The 12,500-nt window shown below is 34.9% G+C and overlaps 2 protein-coding genes across 4 annotated transcripts in view; one reads left to right on the top strand and one right to left on the bottom strand.

Annotated features, from left to right (window-relative positions):
* Positions 1 to 243, top strand: part of LOC125671940 (uncharacterized) — a 17,365-nt gene extending 17,122 nt beyond the window's left edge. The window contains exon 9 of the mRNA XM_048907939.2: positions 1 to 243. This exon is cut by the window's left edge and continues 578 nt beyond it. The gene's annotated coding sequence lies outside the window, so the exon portion shown is untranslated.
* The window catches only part of LOC125671923 (uncharacterized), a 118,734-nt gene that overhangs the window by 27,611 nt on the left and 78,623 nt on the right, over positions 1 to 12,500 (bottom strand). The gene's annotated exons all lie outside the window — the stretch shown is intronic.

A 12,500-nucleotide genomic window follows, 5' to 3' on the forward strand; every position in this document is an offset into this window, starting at 1 on the left:
TAAAACTGTGACAGCTTTGTTCCTGAATACTTGTATTGATATTAAAGGTGGTGTTTACTTCCTTATCATATTACAAGTAGATTGAATCACAGGGGGCATGAAGTCATAAAGGCCTGTGATACACGCGACATGGATCGTGATTATTATATAGTTTTCATTTTATGAGTGCAAGTGGTTTTGATCATATGTTGAATCATTGTCATTTTTAAGTATATTGTTGCTGAAACAATAAATACTTCATTCCAAGTTCATTTCTTTTTTATGTCTCTCAATCAGTTGACCTATGTGGGGATATTTCATTTCTTTTTTATGTCTCTCAGTCAGTTGACCTATGTGGGGATATTTCATTTCTTTTTTATGTCTCTCAATCAGTTGACCTATGTGGGGATATTTCATTTCTTTTTTATGTCTCTCAGTCAGTTGACCTATGTGGGGATATTTCATTTCTTTTTTATGTCTCTCAGTCAGTTGACCTATGTGGGGATATTTCATTTCTTTTTTATGTCTCTCAGTCAGTTGACCTATGTGGGGATATTTCATTTCTTTTTTATGTCTCTCAGTCAGTTGACCTATGTGGGGATATTTCATTTCTTTTTTATGTCTCTCAGTCAGTTGACCTATGTGGGGATATTTGTTCGGTGCTGTTAGTTGTCCTGTGGGCATTGGGTGTTAACATTTTCAGCTTCTTTTCTGGAACAGCTGAAACAATTTCGGTATACAACATCTACATGAGTGAAGGGGAACAAAAATTTATGAATTTCATGGATTCTGTCTCCCTAAGGTCTGAGGGGTGTGGCCAAAACCATCACAATATATGTATTCTTAAAAATTTATTTTACTCCTGGACATCAAACATTTAAACTATCGCATAATTATAAAAAGCAATGAACTCTTTACCAAAACTGTAAAATTCAATACCCCTGGGTTCAAGGTCCATGCCTCAGGGTGAAGCTAATTTGATCATATATTGAAAATGCATTACATGTATACAATGTGTCTTAAAAAATCTTCTTTACTTCTGGACTCTAAGCAGTCAAACTGTTGGCATGGTTATTATAAGCAATGAACCCTCTACCAAAATTATGAAATTCATGACCCAAGGGTTCAGGTAACAGGATGGGGCTGGATCGGTCATAAACGTTGTGTATTGAAAAATGCAGTAGAAATTCATTACTGCTGGACATCAAGCAGACAAACTGTTGGATTATAAGGAGCAATGTGAAATTTATGACTGTTCATTTCCCAGCATGGAGCTTAGTTGATGATATGTTGAAAATGCAACGTTCAAGCAGGCAAACTGTAGGATTACCTTAATGAGCTTTTATAGTAAATCTGATTTCGTTATGGAGTGATAGAATTTATTCTATAAAGAAATAATTCTTAAATTATCAATTGTGTACAATAGTTATACCGATATATCTATCATCAAGTACAAAGTTCAAATAATGGGAGAATTTACATGTATATAAAAAGCACAAAGGTAACAATGATTTCTAAAGAATGAAAAAAGGTGCATGCATGTTCGGGTGACCATTAAGGCCCATGGGCCTCTTTGTTTATTCTTGCGTTCATCTGTAAGTCTAGGTATTTGATCAGATTAACTGCAGAAATTTTCATTCCACAATATACCGATTTACTTGGATGGTGATTACTTAAGAAGGGGAGGTACACATGTACACGTATGTACCTCTGTTGTTTTCCCTAGATATAAAACTTGTGGTTTTATCACCACCTGATTCAGAGGGAACCTAGCATTATCTATCACTGCCTTTAAAGGGGCATGGACACGATTTGAGCTGAAAATTTTAAAATTTTATTATTCTATTTTTATTGTTTACAATGCTTATAAACTAAAGTATTTCTAATGGTCATCCAAAATTTGAATGTCGGTTGTTGAGTTACAAGCGAGATACAGCACTTGCAATTCTTTATTATGTAAACAAGACTCATGCCATGTTTTTGTTTACATATAGATGGAATGATAGAAAATAGCATGTTTAAAACAAAATGAGATGTACTAAAAACTATTTAATTGGAATCAGAATCAACTTGTGAATTGAAAAACTGCTTTAAGGTATCCAATCCACAAACCCCCCATTTTTTCCCCCAATAATTAATTGTTATGTAATACAAAACTTGGTATCAAATTAAAGATAACATACACAGTGATTCACCAGAAGAATTTTCAAAATTGACAAGACATGTAAGAAATATCTGTTATAAATTTAGATTAACATTAATCCCTATGAGAAAAACACATTTCTGACATATAAAGTCAATTAGAATATAATTTCCAAAGAAAGCGCTTGGTGAAAAGATTCCTATTACCATGGTCTTTCAAAACATGCGAAGAAAAGTAAAGGTCACCATACAAATTATGAAAATATTTAATTTTTTCTACAAGGGGATATAACTCTGACAAAAAAATCCAATTCACTACTGATAGATGTGGCATCATCTACTCTCTGCCATCTTTATCTCGCTAAAAATCAGGCATATTGTTTTCACAAAAGATTTAGTGCTACAGATGTTAATTGACTTTTTGTGAAAATAAATGCTTTCATGGATGGGATACCTTAAATGAAACTTTTACTTGTATATTTAACCTATGTAAACAAAAACATGGCACGAGCCTTGTTTACATTACAAAGAATTGTGAGCTCTATATCTCTCATGTACCTTGACAACTGATATTCAAATTTTTGTTAACCATTAGAAATACCTTGGTTAAGCATTCTAAACATTAAAGATGGAAAATTAAAATTTGAAAATTTTCGGCTCAAATCGTGTCCATGTACCTTTAACATTTCTCAAACTTTGTAATTACACACACATTGCAGATCTTGGTTAAATTATAGAATTCAGAATAGTCAGTGTGCTGTAACTTCTGATGAAAATTGCTCTTCATTCTACTATCTTTTGAAAATAAGATGTTGGATCCACTCGCATGCTCACTGCACTAGTATATGAGCGGATCTAACATATAATTTTAATTAGTCCCCTACCGACGAAGTCGAAGGGGACTTTAGGTTTGCGCTCCGTCCGTCAGTCCAGTTTTCTGGACTTTTTTCTCTGTTCATGCAGATATTTATTTTATATTTGGTATGTTGCTTTGCCATAACAAGTTACAGATCAAGTTTGAATATGGTCCTGGTCCGTTGATTTTTGTTCCCCACCGCAACGCGGAAGGGGACTTAAAAATACCGGTGTCCGTGCGTCCGTCCGTCTGTCCCACTTCACTTTGTGAACGCAACTCCTCAGAAACCGCTCAACAGATTTTGTAGGATTGTTAGTCACAATGTGTAGTTGATCATATTTCGCTGCCATTTTGATTCGACAATTTTGACAGGAGTTATGGGACTTTGTTGAATTTGTACATGCTACACTATAGGAACACTTTGTGGATGCATCTCCTCTGAAACCGCTGTTCATATTTTGTGGGATTGTTAGTCACCATGTGTAGTTGATCATATTTTGCCGGAATTTTGATTCGACAATTTTGACAGGAGTTATGGGACTTTGTTGAATTTGAACATGCTACACTAAAGGAACACTTTGTGGACGCAACTCCTCCGAAACCGCTCAATGGATTTTGTTCATATTTTGTTGGATTGTTAGTCATCATGTGTAGTTGATCATATTTGCTACCATTTTGATTCGACAAATTTTATAGGACTTTGTTGAATTTGTACATGCTACACTATAGGAACACTTTGTGGACGCAGCTCCTCTGAAACCACTCAATGGATTTTGTTCATATTTTGTGGGATTGTTAGTCATCATGTGTAGTTGATCATATTGTGCTACCATTTTGATTCGACAAATTTTATAGGACTTTGTTGAATTTGTACATGCTACACTATAGGAACACTTTGTGGACGCAACTCCTCCAAAACCGCTCACCAGATTTCATTCAAATTTTGTAGAATTATTAGTCACTATATGTAGTTGATCATATTGCGCCGTCATTTTGATTCGACAATTTTTATAGGAGTTATGAAACTTTGTTGAATTTGTATATGCTACACTATAGAAACACTTTGTGGACGCAACTCCTCCGAAACCGCTCACCAGATTTCATTCAAATTTTGTAGGATTGTTAGTCACCATATGTAGTTGATCATATTGTGCCGCTATTTTCATTCGACAAATTTTACAGGAGTTATGGGACTTTTTTTGCGGCGGTGGGGGACATGGCTACGTGTAGAAATCTTGTTCACTTAGTTATGGCCCTTGGACTTAGAAAAATAGTATGAATTATCAGTTTTCTGGACTTTTTTTTGGTTGTGCTTGTAGATATTTATATGATATTTGGTACGTTGCTTTGCCATAACAAGTTACAGATCAATTTCGAATTTCGTCTTGGTCCATTGATTTTTAGCTCACCTGAGCTAAAAGCTCAAGTGAGCCATTCTGATCACCCTTATTCCGGCTTCCGTCCGTCTGTAAACTTTTAACATTTTTTACTTCTCAAAAACCGCTGGGCCAATTTCAACCAATGTTGGCACAAAACATCCTTAGGTAAAGGGAATTCTAAATTGTTAAAATAAAGGGCCAGGCCTCCTTCCAAGGGGAGATAATCAAGAAAAGGTAAAAATAGAGTAGGGTCATTAAAAAATCTTCTTCTCAAGAACCACTGGGCCAGAAAAGATGAAATTTATAGATAAGATTTATTAGGTAGTGCAGATTCTAAATTGTTAAAATCATGGCCCCCGGGGGTTGGATGGGGATCAAAGTTTTACATACAAATATATAGGGACAATCTTTAAAAATCTTCTTCTCAAGAACCACTGAGCCAGAAAAGCTGAGATTTATATGAAAGCTTCCTGATATAGTGCAGATTCTAAATTGTTAAAATCATGAACCATGGCCTCCAGGGGTAGGTTTGGGGCCATAATAGAGACTACGGTTTTACATGCAAATATATATGGAAAGTCTTCTGATATGGACCAAGGTGACTCAGGTGAGCGATGTGGCCCATGGGCCTCTTGTTCATTAAGTTGTGGCCCTTGGACTTAGAAAAATAGCATGAATTATCAGTTTTTCGAACTTTTTTTGGTTGTACTTGTAGATATTCATTTGATATTTGGGACATTGCTTTGCCATAACAAGTTACAGATCAAGTTTGAATTTCGTTTCGGTTTGTTGATTTTTCATTAATTTATGACCCTTGGACTTAGAAAAATAGCATGAATTATCTGTTTTCCAGACTTTTTAGCTCACCAGAGCTGAAAGCTCAAGTGAGCTTTTCTGAGCACCTGTTGTCCGTCTGTAAAATTTTTACATTTTCGACTTCTTCTCCAGAACCCCATGGCCAATTATAACCAAACTTGACCAAAAGCATCCTTTGGTGAAGGGGTTTCAAGTTTGTTCAAATGAAGGGCCATGCCCCCTTCAAAGGGGAGATAATCACAAAAATGCAAAAATAGGGTCAGCTCATTTAGAAATCTTCTCAAGAAGCACTGAGCCAGAAGAGCTGAAATTTACATGAAAGCTTCCTGACATAATGCAGATTCAAGTTTGTTCAAATCATGGTCCCCGGGGGTTGGAATGGGGTCATAATATAGGGGATCAAAGTTTTACATACAAATATATAGGAAAAATCTTTTAAAATCTTCTTCTCAAAAACTACTTGGCCAGGATATTGGAAATTTACATGATAGCTTCCTGACATAGTGTAGATTCAAGTTTGTTAAAATCGTGATCACTGGGAGTAAGATGAGGCGACAATAGGAGATCAAAGTTTTACATACAAATATATAGGGAAAATCTTCTTCTCAACCACTGAGCCAGAAAAGCTGAGATTTACATGAAAGCTTCTTGATATAGTGCAGATTCAAGTTTGTTAAACTCATGACTCCTAGGGTTAGGATGGGACGACAATAGGGGATCAAAGTTTTACATAACTAATAATTAATAGGAAAAAATCTTTAAAAATTTTCTCCTTAAGAACCATTGGGCTAAAGAAGTTTACATTTACACAAAAGCTACTTGACATAGTGCAGAGACGTTTGTGAAAATCATGGTCCCCGGGGGTAAGATGGGTCCACAGTAGGAGATCAAAATTTGGGGAAAATCATTAAAAATCTTCTGAAATATCACTGGCCAGAAAAGTTTACCTTTACATAAAAGCTTCCTGACATTGTGCAGATTCAGTTTTTTGAAAACCATGGCTCCCGGGAGTAGGTTGGGGCCACAATAGGGGATCAAAGTTTTATATGCGAATACATATAGATCTATAGGAAAAATCTTTAAATATGAGCCAAGGTGACTCAGGTGAGCAATGTGGCCCATGCGTCTCTTGTTTTTGCTGTGCTTGCAGATATTCATTTGATATTTGGTACATTGCTTTAAAGATCAAGTTTGAATTTCGTCTCGGTCCGTTGATTTTTCATTAAGTTATGGCCCCTGGACTTGGGGAAAAATAGCATGAATTGTTAGTTTACATCCAAGTTTCTTATCTCTGTAGATAAGAGTACTACACTCATTAAAACTTCCAACATAGTAATACGACAATATAGCTAAATTATTCATGATTATCTACATGTCACAGTTTATTGACTTAGTTAAAGACCTAAACCTAATCATAAATTTGTCTTTTTTCCTGGTGTAGTCTTTACTCGAATAGCAGTTGATTTCCAACCATGCCTATCCCGGTTCCCCAATTTTACCTTTTACCATAACCTACATAATGAACTTTGAATATTGATATGGTACAGTGATTTTTGTAACCGGTAGGGGACTATGTATTGCCTATTCTCTTTAGAGAAGTCGAGAGGCTATGCCTACTCGACTTCCCTAAAGAGAATATGTATTGCCATGCACTCTCAGAACAGGTCTGAATAGGTCCTCAGTACCCCTTGCTTGTCGTTAGTGGCGACTAAATGGGGCGGTCCTTTGGATTAGACCGCAAAAACCGACGTCTCGTGTCACAGCAGGTGTGGCACGATAAATATCTCCCCCTGTTCAAAGGCCGAAAGCGCCGAGCATAGGCCTAAATATAGATGGTTTTCCATCGAAGCGATTAAGCAAGAGTTATTTCCCTTTGGCCGCCATATTGTAGGTTAACATGCCCGGATTCCTCCATTATTCAACCAAAATCAGCCTTGTTATTCTGGTCAGTGAGGTGGAGATAAACTGTTTTTCTTATTAATATACATTTGTTAATGCATCTTTTACTTCATAATTGCAATATTGCAAATATTTCCCCCCATATAGTTCTGCCTTACATGTTTGAAATTGGTTGCCCAAAGAGGAAAATCCACCAGTTTGACCTACAAGATGGCGGCCAAGGGGAATAACTCGGGGTCAAAATACGTCATATGAAAACCATCTATAGCAGCCCTTCATCAGCAATGACGTCTACATATAAGTGAAAAATTATCGAGCGGGACGTTATTAAAACAAAATACAACCAACCAACCCTTAAAAATTGTAATAGATTTTTTTAACACTATTTGTTATCACAGGGTTTTGACACAATCTGAGCAAACTATATACTATATATACCAGTCTGCTCAGATTGTGTCAAAACCCTGTGTTGTGTTTTGATATTGCTAAAACAAAAGCCCATACTGATATATTCATTACAAAATTTTCCTATGAGATCACCATCATTTTTGCATTATTCACAATTTTTTACTTCAAAATTCAATGGAAAAGCATTACCCCAAAATTAAGATCTTCAAAAACGTCTCATCACTGGTGTATTTCATTTAATTAATAATCGAATTACATTGTTGTTTAATCATATAATAGGAAATCCCACATAAACACAGCAAAAGCCTACTTAGTTTAAATAATATTTATTAGTAAATAATTCTATAATAATGTTTACAATGTCAATATCTTACAAGTAAGAGGTGAATGAAAATTATAAGTATAATAAGTCGTGTACTAATTATTACAATAATACAGGAATGTTGAGTATTATAAGTATAATAAGTCGTTTACTTATTATTACAATAATACAGGAATGTTGAGTATTATAAGTAAAATAAGTCGTTTACTTATTATTACAATAATACAGGAATGTTGAGTATTATAAGAAAAATAACACGTTTATGTGTCGATACAGATCAAATAAATATAAACTGTAGACAAAGTTGAAATAACAAATTGTAGAGTTATGCCATATAAACAATAAGTAGCATCGTCGCAAACCACGGTTTTGAGTCCACTCACGCTCCCTCATGATGGAGAGAATCGAATAGAAGCACCCGTGGGTAACCGACGATGAATAAGTAGTAAACACAGGATTTCTACTTATTACACCCGTGGTGCACATGAGTATATTTTAAATACAATATGACAGTATTACATGTAGATATAGTAGAACAGCTTTTAGAGGTAGGCTCAGAACCTTTTACTTTCAACAAGAAATTTCTGGGCTAAATAAAAAATGTTCTCACTTTCAGATAAATTTTCATTACTGTATAACAATAATTCTACATTAAGTGGATATGGCAGTGTCAGATTTGTATTGGTCCCAACTCTTGAGTACATATTACAGCGTAAAAGAAAATGATCAATACTTTCTACTTCTCCACAAATGCAAAGGGGTGAATTGCATAATTTTCTTTGAAACATGTGAAGATTAAGAGCACTGCATTCTATATACTCCCAATTTTGCATGAAGAGTTTGTCCGATTCTGGTTCCTAATTAAAAAGAATTTGGAATATTAATGCCACTTGTATTAAGCTATTTCTTAAAGCGAGATAGAGAGGGATTTTAAAATTGGACATTTCGAGGAAGTGCATTCCATTTCCTTATTGTAGTTGGAAAAATGAATTAAAGTATAGCTTGGTTCTAGAGTTGATTTCTTGCAGTGAATTAGTTGCTCTTGTGTTGTAGCCTTGATTTCTCAGAGACTGTATAATGTTGTTTAGATAATTGGGAGTCATGTTATGGTATATCTTGTGGAGTTGAATAAGTCGATGATTTTCTCTGCGCTTTGACAATGGATCCCATCCCGTTTCCTTATATAGAAGATGCCTGGATGCTAGTCTATTACCTCCCGTAACTATTCTGGCTGCTTCTAACTTTATGTTTTCCTGGCTGCTTCTGTGTGTTTTGAATTTTATTAACTAAATATTCTGGTATATTGTCCCATATAACGTCAGCATATTCTAGGACGGATCTTACAAATGAAAAAAATATTTTTTGTAGAGTTTTCCTGTCCAAGATAAATTTGACCCTTCGCAATATACTCAGGCGTGAATATGCTTTTTTCACTATTTCGTCTATATGGACTTGCCAAGATAAATTACTGCTGAAAATGACCCCTAAATGTTTATGAGATTCGACTTCGTTTAGATAAACATCGTTAAATATCAATGAAGAATGGAAAGGTTTTTCGACCTTATTAGATATAGTTAGACATTCTGTTTTAGTGGGATTAAAAGATACAAGCTACTGTTTTGACCATTTGTTGATTTTTTCGAGATCTTCATTAAGCAGAGATGCTGAAGTGTCTGCATTATCGACAACAATATAGTGATGTATCATCAGCAAACAGTTTGACCACACATGCAATATCTATGACCAAGTCATTTATATAAATAAGAAAAAGTAGAGGACCAAGTATACTCCCTTGGGGCACCCCAGACCTAATGTATCCTATGTCTGATTTACTACCATTAATAACGACGTACTGTTTCCTATCATATAAGTAACTTCTAAACCAAGCGAGGTTACTAAAGACCGAGAGGAGTGGAAGAAACTAGTCCTTGCCCTATGTGCCCACGGGCGCAACAAGGACTAGGTAGGTAGGTAGGTAAACCAAGCGAGTAATTCACCACGAATTCCAATTTTTTCAAGCTTACAATGTATAATAACCCTTTATGCAATACTTTGTCAAAGACTTTACTTATATCGAAAAATATAACTCTAACTTCTTTTCCCTGATCGAGTGCCTTATAAAAGTCACTAGTAATAAATACGTAATTGATCGACTGTAGAGTCGTTAGACCTAAAGCCAGATTGATGTGTCATAAGAATAGCATTGGTATGAATAAAATTCTATAAATATTTTTAAAGACACACTTTTCCATGCATTTACCAATAATGCCTATTAGAGATATTGGCCTGTAATTACTGACGATGCTACTATTGCCTTTTTTAAATACATGGATAACATTTGCTATTTTCCATTGGTCTGGGACTTTAGACCTATGAAGCAATGAATTGTAAAACTTATTTAAAGGTAAAGCAATAGTTGATGATGCTTGTTTAAGTAGGATTGGTGCAATCCGTCCCAGTGGCCTTGTTTGTATCGAGTGGTTCCAAGACATCTTTAACGTCTTGAGTAGAAACTACTATGCTTGAAAGAGTGTTTATGTCACTAGGATTGTCATCGTAGGGTAACTCAATATTTTCGTCGTTTACTACTGATTGGGAACAAAAATAAATATTAAATAAATCTGATTTTCCTTTAGTGTCACTTATCGGCGGTCTGTGCTCTCCTAATGTTTCTCCATAAAAACAATCCCTGCCTGGACAAATATATTTTCAACTTTTTTCACAAATAACTTTGATCTTGGCCACCAACCATGGTTCAAACAAGACTGTTCGGCCGTAGACAAGAGAGCTCTACCACCGTGGCTCTTAAAGAATTCAGTTAATACAATGCATGAAAGATTATACAGTTTATAATTTTTAACCTGGAAGGGTAACTCTTTAGTTAATTATATTTATGAATTAAGAAATATTACTCATAGATAATAACTTTTTACATGAAAACAAGTTAAAGAATTTTATGATATTTGGTCATGATATAATGAAACTCATCCCCAACCTCATTTTCAAATAAAGTACAAATTCTCTGGTTTCTGGACACACTACTCCATCTGCCTGTCTCAATAGGTAACCTGTGATTACTTGTTCGAAATTTTGCTAATGTAAGAATAACATATATTGGTACATTGACTTCTAGACAACTTCTCAACGTAAAAATACTATTAGTAAATAAATCATAAAGTACACCTTTTCCTGATGGATTACATTCAGAAACCCATTTCTGTTGAAATTGATCATTCAGAGTTTGTTTGATAACACTAATCAGCTATTTTTCATTTTCTGCATATTGTAAAATCCCGATATAATTTAAACCACATTCTTGTAAAATTTTCTGTATACCTGTAGATCTATATATAACCCATTTGGATTACATGATAGCGTTTCCACGATGTTCTACTAAAAGTTTCAAAGTTTTGTCCGAATTTTTCTTTAGCAGTAGAGTACAATTTTTCTTCTTAAAAATCCTAAAACGAGTGCTGCACAAGTCGTCGCAACTTTGGTTCCCATTGCCGTGCCTAACTTTTGTTTATAAACCATTTCATTAAAATGCATAAAATCGTTCTCTAGAATTAATTTTAGACTTTTTAAAATATTTTTTAAAATCTGTCATGCAAAAGGAAATCTAAGAATCCTTTCTTCTATGGCGACTTATCTTAGAATGTTAAGTAGAGGTTGGTCACATCAAATGAAACTAAAATTGATTCTGTGTTGACTTTCTCGGGAATGTGTTCAGAAAATCTAGTGTCTCTTATGTACCTTTGAACTTTGCTAACATAAGGGTTTATGATGATGCATCTAGTAGATATCTAATTATGCGAGTTTCACATGTTGGTTCCGCAACTATGGATCTGGTTCTGATTTTAAGGAAGTCATCTTTTTTAATACATTAGATACCAAAAATACATATTCAATAAACATTTGCTTCCTTCACTTTTAAAATGTCCAATTAAGGCATAGCGTATATTCTTCACCTGTATCAGATGGGGGGAAAACCAACCAACAAAAAAAATTAATAAAAAGGTAAATAAACAAAAAACAACAACAAAGGAATTATAAAAAAAAACAAAAAACAAGAGGCCCATGGGCCAAATCGCTCACTTGAGTCACCTTGGCCCATATCTGAAGACTTTCCATATATATTTGCATGTAAAACCTTAATCCCTATTGTGGCCCCAACTTACCCCTGGAGGCCATGATTTTTATAAACTTGAATTTGCACTATATCAGAAAGCTTTCATGTAAATGTCAACTTCTTTGACCCAATGGTTCTTGAGAAGAAGATTTTTAAAGATTTTCCCTATATATTTGTATGTAAAACTTTCATCCCCTATTGTGATCCCAACCTAACCCCCGGAGGCCATACTTTGAACAAACTTGAATCTGCACTATGTCTTTACCCAAGGATGCTTTTGGCCAAGTTTGGTTGAAATTGGCTTAGTGGTTCTGGAGAAGAAGTCAAAAATGTAAAACGTTTACAGACGACGGACAACAGGCGATCCGAAAAGCTCACTTGAGCTTTCAGCTCAGTTGAGCTAAAAACCCAAAAATTTAAAAACGAAAAAACAAAACGTGAAATGTCTTGATCTAAATAGACCTCGTCATGAAAATCAACTTAGCAAATTCTTGAAAAAAATTATCCAGAACTGAATGCCCTGCCGACGTATCACTCCCCATAAACTCCCAGTCCTTTGGTCATGTGTGC

The sequence above is a fragment of the Ostrea edulis genome, chromosome 4, assembly GCF_947568905.1.
Source record: "Ostrea edulis chromosome 4, xbOstEdul1.1, whole genome shotgun sequence".
In the NCBI taxonomy this organism is placed as follows: Eukaryota; Metazoa; Mollusca; class Bivalvia; order Ostreida; family Ostreidae; genus Ostrea; species Ostrea edulis.